Source organism: Choloepus didactylus, chromosome 17, assembly GCF_015220235.1.
Source record: "Choloepus didactylus isolate mChoDid1 chromosome 17, mChoDid1.pri, whole genome shotgun sequence".
NCBI lineage: Eukaryota > Metazoa > Chordata > Mammalia > Pilosa > Megalonychidae > Choloepus > Choloepus didactylus.
Window position 1 is genome coordinate 14295212 of NC_051323.1, and position 18416 is coordinate 14313627.

The 18416-nt window shown below is 35.6% G+C and overlaps 1 protein-coding gene and 1 pseudogene across 3 annotated transcripts in view; both read left to right on the forward strand.

Moving 5' to 3' along the window:
- LRRTM4 (leucine rich repeat transmembrane neuronal 4) overlaps positions 1-18416 on the forward strand; it is a 703458-nt gene that overhangs the window by 46882 nt on the left and 638160 nt on the right. The gene's annotated exons all lie outside the window — the stretch shown is intronic.
- On the forward strand, positions 1857-16448 carry LOC119512738 (annotated as a pseudogene).

Consider the following 18416-nt stretch of genomic DNA (forward strand, 5'->3'; position numbering starts at 1 on the left):
AGCTCTGTTTTTAGTCTACATAATATTCATCTGGTTAGCCTATTTAAAATGCTGATTCTTATCCCAGAAATTCTGATTTACTAACCCTTCATAGGGGATTATTCGAAGAAGTAAATGAGATGATACTGCCGCAAGTGGCCCACTGGTCACATTTGGAGAAACGGTTGCCCCAAGGAATGAATAATTAACATTGGTCATCCATCTTTATAACCAGACCCCACCAATGAGAGTTTTGAGAACAAAAATGCCTAAGAACAATTTATATCTGGTCTTCCTTGATACATGTGAGTTTTGAGCCCTTGATATGTGCAAGTTTTGATTAGGGCTGTAAGTATAAAATACATAGTGGACGCTGAAGACTAGCATGAAAAAAATGTAAAATAGCTCATTAATAGGGTTTACATTGACTACATGCTGATATAATATATTGCATTTATTGACTTAAACAAACTAGATCATTATTTCATTTTTATCTATTTCTTTATACACTTTAATGTGGCTACCAGAAAATTAAAAATTATGCATCTGACTCACTTTATATTTCCATCGGACCAAAACTGTCTTAGATCAAATATGAGCCCTTATTTCTTTAACAATCTATTAAAAGTGAGTCCACTGTTAACCTGGACTTGCTTTCTGGGATCATGTTGTTATTACACAGAATGGTCTTTCTGAAATTCCTCTATCTTACCCCAAACTTTGGCCACACTAGGCTATGTGCTCTCTTCCCTCGCTAGGTTCTGTCCCAGCCTGCATTGAGGACTCGGCCTAAAGGGTTTATTTTCGTTGTCTGCTCTTCTATACCAGAAACCACCTTGTGCAGTCCAACTATTCCATCAAGCTCAGTTTGGATCCCATGTTCTCTAAGAAACTTTCTCACTCACCTGTTATATTTATTGTTTGGCTCTGTATTCATTAATTTACCCAAAATTACTGAGTAGCCTCTATGTAAGAGTGATTGCAGAAGGAGCTGATGTATAATGGTGATCAAAACAGTTCTGCCTTTTCCCTGCCCTCTAATAACTTAAAATTATCTAAACTTTCATATACTTTTTTTTTTTGCTGTGTATAAGTTATTTTGTAAGTGCTTGTTACTTCTCAAAATCTGGAAAGCAAAGACTGCGTATTTCTTCTCATTGTGTACCGTACAGTACCCAGGCATGTATTGAACAGAGAAGATGTGTAATAGCCATCTACACTAATATTATTAACTACGTAATTAGAGATGGGGTGGCAGTGCAACTTCCATAAAGTTTGTACATTCTCTCCATTACTCATTTTTCCACCTGTAAAAAGGGGACTAAAACAGAAGGGATCTAATAAGGCCCATGAATGAGAAATGATTGTTAGAAGGTATAAAATACAGAATGACCTGTTATTCATACAAATTGTGGGCACTATTCTCTAATGGGTTTGCTTGGGGGATACTTAGAATCCTAAAAGTGCACTTAGATACCGTTAACATTTTCCTCCATTGTGCTTTGTTTCAATATGGATCTCTGTAAGCTATTGTGAATTGACTAATTATGGACATATGAAAGATTCTGATTTATGGAATAAAGAGTATTTGTATTTGTACATAATATTTGAGGTCTACACTATCCAGGCTGTTCATGAAAAGACCTTTATATAAATAAAATTAAAAAAATTGTTATTTTTTACCAAGATGATATAACCAAATAATGACAAAATCCAGCATCAACAATCAAAATAATTCCTCTCTCTGGCTCTTTGGTCATTTCTTCTTTGAGATCTTCATAATCTTTGTCTAGAACTGCCTGTCTTCCTTCAGCTTGCCCTCCCTCTCCAATATTAACACATGCAAATCCTAGAATCCTCTCTTAAAACAAGCAGGGATGTCCTCGTCTCAAAATCCTAAAAACCATATGTGCACTGATTTCTGCACAGGTAAGCACTTTGTGATACTATTTTTCCTTATGTTGATTGCTAATTAGGGTGGTTGCAAGACCTGCTTTGTTTCCCTTTAAAAGCCTTTGCTTGAGAGAATTTATCGTCTTTGAATCCAGCAACACAGCATGAATATCAAAGTGAGAGCTGGTGGTAGATCATCTGCCACCTGTTTTTATTTTTTTATTTTTTATTTTTTTAATTTTATTCCTTGTAAGCTGGTCATGATTTTCCATAATCAAGAACATTTCCTTGTAAAGTGTCTTTATTTCAAGACATGCCAATTATTAACTGACTGGTGGTGGTCGGTAGTGAGGGCAGGGCTGGGTCAGGAAGTGGAGAAGGTTGGGCTCTAAATAATCCTTGTTGCTGTGTCAATTGAGTGTGCTCATTTCTCTACCAAGGAACGATGCTAAGCCACATTAATTCCTATGTGAAGGGAACACTTTCCAAACATCTGGACTTGATTGCTTTCTTGTCCAATGATACTAATTCCTTTAGGAGGATTGGTTTTATTTTGATAATGTCTTCTTTGTGAGATATTTTGCTGTATATCCTGGGGATGCAGGGATGGACATTCCAGAGCTCATATCATGACTTTCACAACACCGTAAGGAAGACAGCAAGCCAAGTGACCACTAAATACAGCATAGCAAGTGTTTTGATAGTTAGTCACGGGATATTATGACAACAGAGTAGGTGGGGCATTTAAATCTGACTTTACAAAGAAAGTATCAGTTGAGCTGCCTGTTAAGTGACTAGATAACCAAGGGCAAAAGAGAAAAGGCATGTTGCTCTCAGAGAGGAGTAAATTCAAGACATCATTTGATATAACTGCTCAAGAGTTGTGGCCTGACCAAGTTAATTAGTGTATACAGGAAGACAAAAATGACAGCTAAGTCTTATGCTAAAAGCAAACAAACCAATAAACACAAGAAACAACCAGAGAAAGGAGTTCATGCAGCCATTTAAAGCAAGCGATTGAAAAATTGACCTGTTGATTGGTCAGTATGATTCAGTACTCCACAGTGAGGGGACAAAATTAGCCACAGGGCATAAAATCCTCAGTGAAAATGCTGATGTTCCCAAATCCTCAGACTCAAACTGTCTGCTGTATGGTCTTGAAATTTTAAGAGTTGTATGTAAACTGTTAGCTAAATGAGAAAGAAAAAAAAAAAAATCTTACACTAGAGAAAAAATTTAAATAAATTTGTATCTTCCAGTTGGTTTGCAAGCCCAGCAGACAGAGGAAGGGAAAAATGTCTAGCCATAAGAATAATGGAAGTAGACTGATAAAGACAACCAGTAGTCAGCCTATCCCTTATTCTTTGTTACAATGCAAAAAAAAAAATACGGATAGGCTTAGCAGAGCTGACTAAGTGAATGCCTTCCAGACACAAAACTGGAACTGAGAAGGTTGTTTTGAGCAGGACATTAACAGTTAATAAGTGGCTCAGGTCCCCAGCAAAACAGTAATATGCATGTAAAATTTCTTTTTGAAAAAATAATTAATATTTGGAATTTCAAAAAAAAAATTCATAAAAATAATCCTCATTAGGAAAATGGCATTCCTTATGGTTATTTTAAATTTTTGAACTATATCTATTTCTAATTGCATAGAGGTCATTAGAGATAGGGAAGGGAATTTTAGCATTTTCAGTCAAAATGGCCTCGGAAGTTCTCAAACCCTGCCCTTGCAGAACCTGTGATCCTCCACTTACAAATCCAAGAGGGAATTTAACCAGCATTCAGATGAGTAGATCCATTTCCTGGGAGTAAATCCATATACCGAGAATGCTGGCAAGCCTTGAGTTGGAATAAATTTATTTGCTTTTGAAGATGAGTAAAATAACAAGAAAATAAAATTCATGGTAATGACATCTCTAGGTGATTTATGACCTATTCTTCACATATTTCTATGTTTTATAAAATAAGCATATATTTTAAGTCAAAAGGAAAAAAGACTTCAAAATCAGCATAGAAAATTCTTTTGCATACATATCATACATATATATAAATAAATGTGTATGTGTGTGTGTCTGTGTGCATATGTGTGTGTTAAAAGAAGAAAAAAATTTCAAGTACATCAAAGGGTTAATTAAAATTATTGTCTCTAGGTTGAAGAATATTTTTTGCAATGATTAGTATCTAATTTTCAAATCCTTTATGATTTATCCTATGTCATATTTCCAATGGTGGTGGGAAAGGATTATTTTAAAAGATGTCAGACTTAGGAAAGGGCACAAGATATAGGTTGGAATTTCCAATATCACATGAGATGTCTAGAATAAAACTGTTTTGTGGGAGTTACAGCCCCAACTAGAGTTAGGAAAGAACATAGTTCCTGGGGAGTGGGGTGCGGGAATTATGGTGATCCTTACCTGGTGTTTTATAAGTCCGGGGTAGAGAACATGTGCTGTAACAAATGCAAAATGCATTCACTAACCACCAAATCAAATACCTGAAACATTTTAAAATTCCAACCAGCATACATTTTTAAGACAGTGACTGCATTTCAAACAAGAAAGTTCATTCATGATCAATTAACTTATTACAGTTGTATAGTTATTTTTGGTCAATGCATAATACAAACCATCATTTTAAACTCATTTTTATGGTTACCAGAACTTACTAAAATGACCTCAAGTAATAAACCACCTAAGGAAAATACATTTTTTTCTTGCTAGGGACAAATGGATATGCAAAAGAGATTTACCATCATCATCTTCAGACTAGCAGCTATAATAGCTTATGGCTTACTGATGAATCAGATACTCAAAGTGGTTATGTGACCTAACCAAGATTCTATGGTTAATAAGTTTGCAAATTCAGTTTTGTCTTACTCTAACAGTAATATCGCTTCTGCAACATGTAATTAACCTTAGTTAATATTTATTAAAAAGGAAATAAAAAGAAAATCTTGTCTCTTATTATGTGCAGCAGCCTAGTTTAGTTTGAATATGAGGGAGATTCAGAGAGTCATTATATTAAATGTATACAAAATGTGTGTCAGTGAGCAGCTACCCAGATATCTAGATATTCAGCCCGTTTCCTGCGTGTTTTCTTGTGTTCCTTTGTGTATCTGTGGAGAATGCAGATGTGGAATCTTTTCAATTAGTTCACTCAAGTAGAAAGAAAAATGTATTAATTTGAAGTTTACCATTTTTCATCATGGTCATCTGATAGCTGAGATTTGACAAGATGGCCATTTTAATAGCTAGAATTATATGTCTAAGCCTGCTGCTAAAAGACAAGATTGACTCAATTAGACTCTGATTCCATCAGGATAAAAAATTATATAAGGATTCAAGGGCCACGCAGTTTGATGCTGAGGTTTTTTTGTTTGTTTGTTTGTTTTTTGTTTTTTTTTTAGCAACAGTTAATTTTTATACAAAAGCAAAGCTTTTTAAATGAGTTGCCGAAAAATAATCCATTTCTCTGTCCCTAGTTTTTCTGAAATGTATTTCACTGAGATGTATTTTAATAGAGCCTCAGCTGAGGCTGACATTAAATATACTTAATGTGAACTGTTTACCTAAATCCCATGGATGATGTTTTGCAAGGGATCAATATTTTATGGTGCTTCTCTATAGCAGAAACTGTGCAAGGCAGATAATCAAGGGATGAGCCTTAATTAAAAAATAAAACATAAATCTGAATTTCTATTTTATTGACAAAGGCTCTTAAAATAAGATTCTTGGGAGGACTCCTACTCTTAAATTTTGTATTCGGTCAATCAATTTATTGTTTAAAAATCGAAAAAAACTTTAACTTCAATATGTTTCGTTTCACGTACACATGAAATAATCACCTTGTTTGTACCTTCCAAAAGGATTGAAAGCGTACTTCCCTTTTACTGTCCCCAAATGATCCATGGCTTAATAGTACTACAGCAAGTGTGCAGTTAGAACCCAACCCACTTCTCCCAGGAATGAGTTGCAGAAGAAGTCGGTTTTTTGAGGAAATTAATAATATTCTCTTTAGGCATTTTATGGAATGGAGAGTTTATCATTTTATTGTTATTCATTGTTGTTTTAAAAAAGACATGAAATATCTGAAACTACAGGTTATGATACATTCTAGATTTTTTAAAATCAGTATTTTCAAGTAGCATAATAAACCTTTTAAAAATCAACATATAAGACAATATAGTATTAGAAGCAGCAATCGAATCAAAGGTTTCAGGGTCAATGAATCCATGTGTACAGTAGTTGTGTTTGACTGGCCAGTTCAATGTGTATTTAAGGTGACTTTCAGAGCTCATACATTTGTGCTCTCTTCCTCACTTTTGAATTTCTGACATGACAAAAATAATACAATAAAAGTGAAAATCCTTACCAGAACTGGGATCTAAGGTGTCACTCAAATGTGGAAAATATTGAAGAAATTCTACAAAATAAATCGTTAACAATGTACCTTGGAGAAAGGAGTCACTGCCAGGAAGGAAAAGATGCCTGTGTGTACAGGTTAGGGGCTGCCCTGGGGAATGACACTCACATTCTTTGCTTCGCACCAGCAGAAGTTGGGGCCAAAAGCAGTCTTTGGGAAGTTGATACGAAACACAAATTGATCTCATTATCCACCCCCCCCAGATTTATACCAAATACTGGAGTCAATTGGCATGGAAGGCTTTTGAGTAAGGCAAGGCAGAGCTACATCTGGCTCCAAATGGAGGCAGTGGTGCCAGCTCTAAAGAGTGCCACTGACCTAGCTAATGTCTGCTGTTCTGAGAGACACAAAAGGAAACGATTTGGCAGAAAGGTGAAACACAAGCGCTATGCCTCTGTTCTTTCTGACTATAGCTCCCTTGCTGTTCCACGCTGGCAAGTGAAAATAGAGCAACTCTGAAACTTCTCTTTTATTCCTTTGTCTGTCCTGATGTATTTGAACAGAGATCAACAGCATCTCTGATTGATCCCACTTCAGATCCCAAATCTGGGAATGAATTTTTGATGTTACTCACTCTGTAAGAATGTGGGAAAAAATAGACATATCCAAGGACTATGTTTTAAAAAGGCAGCTAATCTAAGGATTCAAACCAGTGCCAGCTATGAGACAGGTTTGACATTTCTCTCACCTCGATAGTTTCAATAGCATCTCATTGGGCTCCCTGCTTCTAACCTTACTTCTTTTCTCTAAGTTCATGATCTGCACTGCAACCAGAGTGATTTCTCAAAAATAAACCTGTGAAGGGAGTGTGACAGGTTATCCGGGAAGGCATCTCTTAAAAAGTGACCTTTGAGCTGAGGCATGACTGATGGGAAAAAGGTGCCAGGTGATGAAATTTGGGAAGACAGTTCTTAACAGAGGGACAAAAATGTTCAAGTCATTGATTCAGATATGAAATGGGCAAGTTAGCAGGACAAAAAGAAGCCAAGGTAACTTCAGAATACTGAGGGAAGAAGTTGCTGGCAAAAGAGGAGATCAGAGAAATTAGGAAGTGGGCAGGAGGAAGATAACATTAGGTGTTGAAGTACATGATAAAGTGTTAAGAATTTTTTTTAGGGGTAACTGAAAGCCATCTGAGTACTTTAAGTGTGAGAGTGATTATGACATGATTTTTATTTTGAAATATCATTCCAGCTGCTGTGTGGGAAATGGACAATGGGAGGGAGCTTGGTGTGGAAGCTGTTGCAATACTCCAGCTGTGAAGTAAAGGTGGTTTGGATTAGGGTTGTAGCTAAAGATGGATTATGTGCCATAATAGACAGAACCTGAAGACCCTGTGGATATGTGTATTAAGGGACAGGGGTGAGGGAAAGAAATAAATCAATAATTATTTTTAGCCTAACCAACTATCATCTACTGAGCTATGTAAAACAGAGAAACAGACTTTATGGGGGGTGGGGGGGTGGTTGGTTAGATGTGCTGATACGTTGCTAAGTTCAAGATATCAGAGAGTTGAATGTTCAAATATCCTACTTGGGGAAATGATCAGGGTTGAGGGTATAGTTTTTAAACTATTTAGCATATTGAGAGTATTTAAATTCATTGAAAAAAAGAAATCACCAAGGGAAGAGAAGCAAAGAAGGTTTATCAAACAGCCTCAGGGCAAAACATTTAGAGGTTTGCTGAGAATATGCAGGCAGCAAAGAAGAGGGTGTGTGTAGGGGGGGAGATGTGATGAGCAGAAAACTAAATGTCGTAGTGAAGAAAGTAAAACAGCTGAAGAGGAGGCTGTAGAAGATGTAGGACTTAAGGTTGAGGGAGATTTTTATTTAAGATTAACTACATCAAAGCTTGTTTTGGGGTAGCTGGGAACAACCCAGTAGAAAGGTAAAAATTAATGATGTTGGAGAAAAAGAGGATAATTTCAAAAGTGAGGTTAAAGGGTGAGTAAGAAGGGATGGAAACTAGGGGCAAGTTGACCTGAGGTATGATCATGAATAGGAAATATATTTTCATAGGAGTCTGCAGGGTTTTTGTGTATAGAATTAGGTAGGCACATTTAAAAATAGGAAACTAAAATAGATTCTTATCAACTTTCTCCGTGAAGTATTAGGTAACATCATTAGTTGAGAGTATAACTGGGGGAAAAGTATTAGAGATTTCAGAGAGATTTAAGGGTGGCCAATAAATAATAAAATATGGTAGGATTTTTGTATTTACTGGGTGCCCCCTTGGAACTTATAATCACAAATTGAAAGTGAATTCAGTCTGTAGAGATTGGGGATTTTCTATGGCCATATTCAGGTGACAGGTTTAATCAGTTCTGAGATTTTACAGGAAAGTCCAAGGGGGGAAAGTGAAGGGATTTAAGAAGGTTGTGTAGGTATGTACTCTAATGAGTTGTGGGGAGTGTACCCTAAGCGGGATACAGAGGTATGTGTGGTCATGAAAGAGGTGATAGATACAGAAAAAGTGATAAAATCAGTGAATGACAGGCAAAGGAATATTGGAATGGGGCCATTAAGTGACCCAGAATGACTACAAGTGCCACTGGAGAACTGGCAATGCATTGGAAGTGCAACTTCCATTAAAAAATAGGATGTGGTCATATGTGTGGTTGGCTAATGTGAGACGGGAAAGAAAAAAAAAAGAGTATTGCTGTGTAAGAGGTTCTGGAACTGAGAGGTAGGGTGTTGGGCAGATCAAGAATGAGAAGGTGAGTAAGGGCATAAATAAATGAGGAAGAGTGGTTAAAAGCTCTGAGATAATGGGAGAGGATGGGGAGGGAGGGAAATTGGGGTTTTGGAAGAGGAAGGACAAAAGAGTATGGAATGTAATGGGGCATTAGAAATATACCCATCCCACTTTCTAGCCTGAAGTGTGTGGTGTGTGGGAGGCAGGCCTTTTTGAGAAGGCAGCAATGAAACTAGTGTCATTCAGAGCCCATCAGATTTCTAAGTGGATTAAAATAGAGGAAAGGGGCTGACTGTATAGAAGAGTCTGCTGATGGCTGATCCTGAGTTTCTAGCCTATCATATTTTAATTTTGAAATAGAAATATTAAAATGAGGCATGAAATGAACATCAAGATACTTTTAAAAAATAATAGAAGAATCACTTATGAAAGAAAGAAGAAACACATACATGAAATCTAAAAAGTACTTTACATCTATCCTATAAAAATATTTAAAAAAATTATGGTCTCTGTTTTCTATGTCCAGGACAGCATAAAATGTCAGGTCCTTAGGGGAAAAAAAAGTGTGGAAACTTTAGATTAAAAAAGGAAGAAAGAAACTTGTCATCCAATCCATAAATATTTATGGAGCAGCAGCCCTGTGTAATATTCATACTGACCTAGATGCTGATGAGGCAATATTAACAGAACAAACATGCTTCCTGGCTGCTCAATTAACAGTCTAGCTCTCCTAACCATTCTCAACTTAACTGACTAGAAAGATTAAAAACAAAACAAAAAAAAACTCTTTCTTCTATGACACTTACTGGTTGATATCCATGGCACTCTCAATAGTAGCCGTAAGTTAGCTACTTTCCAGTATTAAACCAATAGTTTCTTCTCCAGCCACTTCAATTTTACATTTAACAAGTATCTATTGAGTTTGTTCCCCAGCCTGTTTCTGCATTTTGCTTGTTTTGTAACGGTGCAATTTAATTAAATATTAGATAAATTTTGAAAGCAATTTATTCTATGAAAACTGATGGGAATGCTTTCAGAAAATGTGATAAAGGAAAATTGCTGAAAGCCATAGCTATAGAATTAGTTGAGGGCAAGACAATTCTTAATTATTGGGGACAAGTAATTTTTTAAAACAGTAAACAGATTTTGCTCTCAGATTTTCCAGCTGGTCTGTATAAGTTCTTTTTTTTTTCATATTTTATTTTTTTCATTACAGAGGTTGTGGGTTTGCAGAATGTCATGCATAAAGTATAGGATTTCCATATACAACCCTATTAGTAACACCTTGCTTTGGTGCGGTACATTTGTTAGAACTGATGAAAGCACATTTAAAAAATTGTACTAACAGCTATAATACATGGTCTAACTTAGGGTGCACTGTTTGTGTTGTACAGTTCCATGATTGTTTTTTTCCAGTTTTTACTCTAGTAATATTTATACAATCCAATATTTCCCCATATTACCCCATTCAATTATATAATTTGGTGCTGTTAATTACATTCACAGTTCTGTATAAGTTCTTGATCCTCTTTTAAGAAACACAACTTTGGTCTCCATTAAGAGATAAATTAAACTATATTTATAGGTTTTAGGTAAATTTTTTTAAAACTTAAGTCTTGCCTGTATCATTTTATAAATCCCTACTGTAAGAGACATGTTGGAATTGACCAATCACAAGCTTTATATTATTATATAAAATATTATTGTATATATTATAATCATACAAATATGTAATTAAAAAGATAGTAGAGGCTTTAAAAGAAAAGAATGAGGTGCTATGGGAGAAGATAAGAGAGGGGAATCTGTTTCATGGGTTATTAAAAGAAGGTTTGAACACAGATCTGAAAGATTAGAAGATTTTAACCAGGTACACCATGGAAAATTGCTCTGGAGAACAGAAAAATTGAGAGAATTTAGTCTGAGTGGCAGAAGATAGAGGGAGGGAAATAAGAGGATAACACAAAGGAAAAAAACAAAAGCAACAAGGTGTTAGTGATATTACAGAAGTGTAAATACAGCATTTCAAAATAAATGTGGATAGATTAAACTGTATATAGGAAAAAAATCAATAATATGATGTTTGCAAAAGATATGCCTAAAACAAAGATCAATGAAACATAAAAAACACAAGATAAAATAAGATTGACAGCCAAAGAAATGCAAAAGAATGTACAGATGAAACACTAATATCTAGAAAAGTAGAATTCAAGCTAAAAGCAGTTACAAATAGCACAGAGTATTTTACAGGATCAAATCTGTTACCTACAGTTGACAGGTCACAAATGAGCCGTGCCTTAGAATCAGCACTTGCAAAGAAAATGAAAATTCAAGAAGATACTAATGGAATCAAAATTACAGTGGAATATATTAATATCTTTATCTATCTTTGGAATATTTAAAATAGACACAAAATACATTTATGTAGGATTTAAATAATAGTAGCAATAAATTTGGATCTGAAGATCCATATCAAACTTTCAATTCTATCATCAGGAAAGTATTGCCAAATAGTCACAGACCATTTGAATAAAAGATAATACACGAAGCCGCATGGAAATCAACAGATTTGCTTGAGGCAATTCAATTTAATTGATTACCACATCCTGGTGGCTTTCCATTGCCTATAAAATGAAATCTGAATTCCTTCCCATGGCCTAAAAGGAGAGCACATATGTCTGGTCCCTGTCCATCTCTCCAAACCCTCACTAATCTACGCCCCCTCAAATTTTCTCTTATCTTTGCATTCTATAAATAGAAAGTTTACCAGAAACATCAGGAATTTTTCCTTTAAACACCCCAAGTTCATTGTCAACTCAAAGCCTTTGAACTTTTACAAGTTCCTTTGTTTGGAGGACTTTTCACTTCCCATGGCCACGAGATTGCATTCCTCTCTCAATTCAAATGTCACATCCACAGATCTTCTGCCTGAAACAGTCCCTCATCTCTTACCTCCAGTCCTACTATTCTGGGTGATTGCTTTCAAACTAATTATCACCATCAAATATCAACTCAGTGAGTTGGTTAGTTATTCTATTTCCATCCACTGCAAATCAAACTGCATGAGAAGAGTGGTCTTATTTATTGCTGGCTCATCAGTGCTTGGAAATACCCTAAAATTTAGGAGAAGCTCAAAAGGTTTTAAATGAATGAATTACAAGTAGAATAGCACAGTTCTCATTCTCTAACTATTGTAATAATAGTTAGAATTGACAATAAAAGAATGAGCAAGCACAAAGAAGATGTTTCCCTGCATCCAAAATAACACAGACGCACACCACATCAGATTTAGTATTCGGAGTCTCATCTCTAATCAAGTCCACTCAACCTCCATGTTTCATTTTCCAGCTCATCAGGAAGAACAGCATTGATGCTCAGGTTATATTTAAAAATCAATCAGCAGATACTTATTGATTGCCTCTCATAGGCATTGAGCAAGATTGGGTGATGTGGGAAATTTAAAAATTATAGCATACAATTTTTGTTCATCCTACTTGTTAGTAGGGACTGGATGATATAACTGTACAATGCATGGGATATATTCCAAAAAGCCAGAGATGTTCATAAGAGAGAGATCACTGGGATTGGTGGTACCTGGGACTATCACAGGAAGAGCTAGTCTTCAAATAAGCCTTTAAAAGAAAAAAAAGAGAAAAGAAAAAACCATGTTCTGGGCTGCACTTGAAGAACAAGGGCTTGCCAATATGAATAGGAATATTTCCAAGAAAATCTTACGTGACAGTGTGTAAACTGTTTTGATTGTTGCAAAAGTTTACCTATCATTTCCAAGGAAAAATAAATTGGAGTGTAATGTTTAGCTAGACTGTGGAAGCCCTTCAATGTTAAATGCATTTAAAAATTAAAATGTAGGCAATGGAGATTCATAAAGCCTTTGCACAGGGGACTGAGATTGGAGAAAGTGATATTTTAGGATTTAACATACACAGAGCTACAGAGTATGTTGTAGTGTCAGGAATTATTATATAATTGTCTACATATAAGGCTATGAGTACTTCAGCTAGAATGTTTTCAGTGAAAATTATACTGGAGGGATAAAAATAGGGACCCTGGAAAATGCGACCAGAATATAGTTACTCTGGGAAGGAAAAGAATCAAATTCTTGGGTATTGTTTCAACAATAACCAATCGAACAATATGAAGACCAAGAATAATTATTTCTCTAGACCAGGAACTGGCTTAAATCGTTAACATACTGTATCATTCAAAGTTTATTGCCTTAAGCAAGAGAAACTGGCTGATTTAACTAGAAAAGGAATTCATTATAAGTGTAGTTGGAGAGCCAGGCTTTGAGGTGACATGGCCAACAGCCATTCCCAAATTCATGCCAAAGGAAACCATTCAGTAAAGACAACTGTGGTCAGCACAGGGCACCAGAAGCTGGAGTAAGAACTGGACCTACCAAAACAAGACACTGGATCAGAGAAACGCAGCTTCTGGGAGCTAGATGTAGCTGCTGTCTGTGAGTACCTCTTTCCACAATGGATAGGCTGTCCCGGCTGCTTTATGTCACTACCCACTAATTCATGGTCTGTGAAGAGTGCATCCAACTGACAGAACCTAGGTCACATGACTGTACTCTAATAATAAGGGAAGTTGGAAAAGGCATAGCCTTTTTAGCTTCTAAGGATACAAGGCGGCCATGCCTCTCAGAGAAAGCAGATACAAAATTCTGAAAAAGACACAAAACCAAAATTGACAAATATCCACTCCCTAATATTATCTAATTTAAGACTTGCCACAACTCTAGTATTACTTAACTGTTTAAAACATGAGAGAATGGACATGCGATAATCTAATTAATAAGTGGAAGAGCCCAGCTTTGAACTAAGTCTGGTCAGATCCTAAAGCCTATTCCATCAACCTCTGTGCATCACCACTTTTCTAGATTTACACGACTTTTTTGGATTTCTTAACGTACAGTAAAAGATTTAAAATTGTCTTATACATATATTCATGTTGGTTAAAATAATCAGATCCATAAGATTTTAACCTTTAGGTAACCTAAATTTATCGCCTATGACAGAAAAGAGATATGTAAATTTAATAAACAAGAGTCTGTGTTTTCAGAATTAAGTCATTGTATTCCTGGTAATAGGACTGATTACGTAGCCACACAGCTACAGCAGGAATTGTAAAAGTCTTCTAATTTATCTGTTCAATATCATCTATTTTCAAGTGTTCTATTATCCATTGTAAATATATTAAAATATCTTAAACCTGCCACTTTCCATAAATAGCACACGAAGAGCATTGCTTATTGATTTGGTCAAATTTCAAAAAAAGAAATACTCAAAAAATATATTCTTAACTTCATTATCTACACACAAAAGTCATATATTATTGTGATTCTTAGTCAGAGGGCATCCACTTAAAAAAAAGTTAGATATTACAGAATGCCTAGGAGCCTGGCATTTCCACTCCTAGAAATATTCTCAAAGAGACTCCACTTATGCTCACCAAGAAACAGACACGCAAATGTTAATAATAGTATTGCCTATAATAGCCCAAACTGGAAATGACACAAGCACCTATCAGCAAGAGAATGGAAAACATATATTTCAGTTTAAACAATGGAATACTATACAGCAGGGAACATGGATAAATATAGATTCATAGATCGACATCCAAGAATCAAGAATTAATATTAAGTGAAAGGAACAAGTTAACTATAGAATATATACAGCATGATTCAATTTACATAAAATTGAAAACCAGGGAAAACCTAATAATATACTTGTTTTGTGATACAACCATCATGGTGGAATCATAAAGTAAAACAAGGAAAAGTTTTACACAAAATTTATTTTAGTCTTTTTCTTGAGAAGTAAAGAGATGATATATGATCATAAAGTGATGAGGATATCTAAGATAATGACAACATTCTATTTTTCAATCTGGAAAGTGTTTTATTATTACCTTTATGCTATAAATATAGGTTTTCTACATACTGATTGCATGATATAATCACGTTTAAGAAAAAAAAAAAAAAAAAAAAAACAGAGAAAGGTAGCACATTGTGCCCAAATCTAAATCATAACAACCCTTGATTCTAGGTGACTGCTTTGGTTAGACATTTTTTAAAGAATATAATCTCAAAGAGAGATAATTCTATGCTGTATAGTTGAGAAGGAATTTGAACTTTGCCCAACTATTCCTTTACCACATCCATCCTTTCTGCCATCTTTTCCTGTCCCAGAAGGGAATACGGTACTGTGTTCAAAGGGTTGGTTTTGCTTCCACTTTTTCTCTACCAAGGTATTCAATAATCAGCTATCAGCAACATTGCTCATTTCTGACCTTTCTTTCTCATCCCATCTGCCATAAGACCTTTTGTTTATGCCCCGCTTTCTTCTTGGTTATGTGTAGAAATGGGCTAATTCAAATAGAATGCACATTTATTACAAATACATTATTACTAATAAAAATCATAATCATTACATTAATAACTGGTAATTTATAGGCTAAAGTTTTTAAAAGAAGAAAATTGCCTGTTTTTTTTTCTCTTTAATGAGACAATTCTTCCTGGGTATAAAGCACTTTACAAAATTTTTGACAAATCAGAATAAAGTGATTTTAATTTAGCTCCAAGAGGTTTTCATTAAAATGCCACACCTATCAATTCTTGTACTTTCCCTGTTTTTCTTTATAAGTCAGCTTACACCTGATTATTAAATTCAGAAAAGACACAGAGTGATGGCAAATACTGATTTAATATTGCTTCAGGAAACAACCCACCAAGTGGATGATCATTAGATTACAAACAAGAATAAAACAAACAACAGAATGAAATGAGATAATTTGGACACAGAGAAATTAACTCCACTTTCGCATTTTTTCTATTAATCACAATTTCAAAAGCACAATAGTGATTAACAATGACTACAACAACAAGAAATAATCCTCTAAGAGGGCAGGCTGTGTCTGGGGAAGGGCACGCTAGGAAAGAGGGTGCAAGGCCCTGTGGCGGGGGAAAGTGACAGCTGCCCCTGTCAGCCAGGGAAGAGGACACCGCAATTCTCCCAACCAGCTACCCGCGATCACCCCGCGGCAGCAGTGTCGGCCACCGGCGTCCGAGGCCTGCGGGCCACCTACCACCGGTTCCTGGATAAAGTGGAGCTGATGCTGCCTGAGAAACTGAGGCCTCTGTACAACCACCCGGCAGGTCCCAAACAGTTTTTTGGGGGGCTCCAATTATGAAACGGGGATTGGTGTGTGCTGGATTGGCCAACATGGCCAGACCTGCAGAAAAACTCGGCACAGCTCAATCTGCTGTTTTGATGGCTACAGGGTTTATTTGCTCAAGATACTCACTTGTTATTATTCCAAAAAACTGGAGTCTGTTTGCTGTTAATTTTTTTTTTGTGGGGGCAGCTGGAACGTCTCAGCTCTTTCATATTTGGAGATACAACCAAGAGCTAAAAGCTAAAGCAAGCAAGTAAAAGAGTTCCTGGTCACCTGGACAATCTAGATACGGACATAACCACTGGGACCTAGTTTGATTTTTTTATTGGGTTACCAAAAAGGTGATGTTAACTTTCAGAAGGCAAACAAAAATTCTAACTGTAACTGGTAGCTAGTGCTTGATTCAATGGAAAAATAAAGCAATCTTTTAATAACAATTTCTTAACATGATTTAAGGAATTTATCTATGGATATTAGTAGCTTTCTTTCTATCATTCACCTATAACGAATAACAGAATCATACTTGCTCATCCATACCTCTGGCCTCCTTCTGTTCTGTAAGCCAAAGTGTATATATATATATGAGAGCACACCCATTCAAAAGAGTGGAAGGATAGCTGAAAGGTTGAAAAATCTGTTGTACAGCAAAGGATGATCAAGTAGCTGTAAGTGAAAGGTAATATAGTTGAGGAGAGTAAGAAATGGGTAGTGGAATGACTAGCAAAATGACTTCAAATTCTTTTAAGACATTTTAACTTGAAATGAAGCATTTGGAAGTAAAAAAAAAATTTTTTTTTTTAGCCTTTTGTATGAAATTCTTTTATAGCTACAAAGTGACAAAAGATTTCTAAAATTTTGAACTACATTCAGCAACTGACAATGTAGCAGAGAGAGCTCTAGAGTGAGGTAGCTCTGGATTTGAGTCTGCAACTTTTAAGCTTATGAGTTTGAGCAAGTTAAGAAAATGCTAAGCAGGTGCCTGGGACATAGCTTTCAATAAATGTTAGTGACCTTCCCCATCGTGAGGAGAGAGTGGACATAGATTACTCACTGGAAATAATCCTCAGTCTCTCTGATTTGGGCTTCAATGCAGTGTACTGATTAAAAGTGCTAGTAAAGCCAGTCATGGTTAAAACAATAATCAGATGAATCAGCAAAGCAGGTTATTTCCAAACTTGGAAAAGCAAATGAAAAAAGAACTTTTTGAAAGATATATTGTAGCTGATGAAAATTTGTCAGTTAGCAGTTGAAAAACTTGTATTTTATCATTCATCCCTTCACCTTAGTCCATCTTTGAGGGGGAGAGATAAGAGAATTTGACAAAGACAAAGTGAAAGGGTCCTGAAGAGTCAAATTATTATTGCTTTCTTTTCCTAAATTACACTGTTAAATTAGTTTGTTTGGCATGTGTCTGTGTTTCCTGGGTTAAGCATTTAAGAAAAACATATTTCAAAGTATGATATAGATACAAAAAAAGTTTGTTAAAGTATATACGCCAAAAAAAAAAAAAAAAAAGAAATAATCCTCTAACAACCCAATAAACTCATTGATTTAGATCTACTCCCAAATTGTAACTTCCATCCTCTGCAAAGTTTCTCACTGTCCCATTGAGTCAGCATTGGCCGTTTCAAAAAGACAGGGCTGTTCCTCTCCCTTCATCTCAACCACACATGTTGCTCAATCTAAATTAATAACCTAACAGTGAATAGATAGCAGCATGAGTTCACTCTATGCAAATATTTTCATGTTAACTTTTAAAGTGTTACTATCAGTAGTAGACAAGAAAAGGAATTGACTTTCACATCCTGGCTCTGCCGTGACTTAGCTATACAAATTTGGACATGTAGTTTCACCAATCAGGACCTGTTTGCAGAGAGCGCACACTGGCAAGGCATGGGCCAAATATGCTCATCAGACATGTTTTATTTGGTGAGTTACAGTATTTTAAAGTGCTTTGAATTGGGTACTAGCATTTGAAATTCCAATTGCTTCTCTTCAATATCAGGATATCCAGTATCCAGTGAATATCAACTTGATGTATGTATTCCTTCCAAGCCTGAACTTCACCAAAATAATTGGGCATTTGGCTCCAGGACTAAACCTCCTTAACAAGATTCTCTAGAGGTGTGGCTCTGCATTCTTTACATATTAAATAAATATCTCAGCTAACTTTTATTTCAATTGAAATTGAAGAACTGTTGTTCTAAATGAATATTTTTGAATAA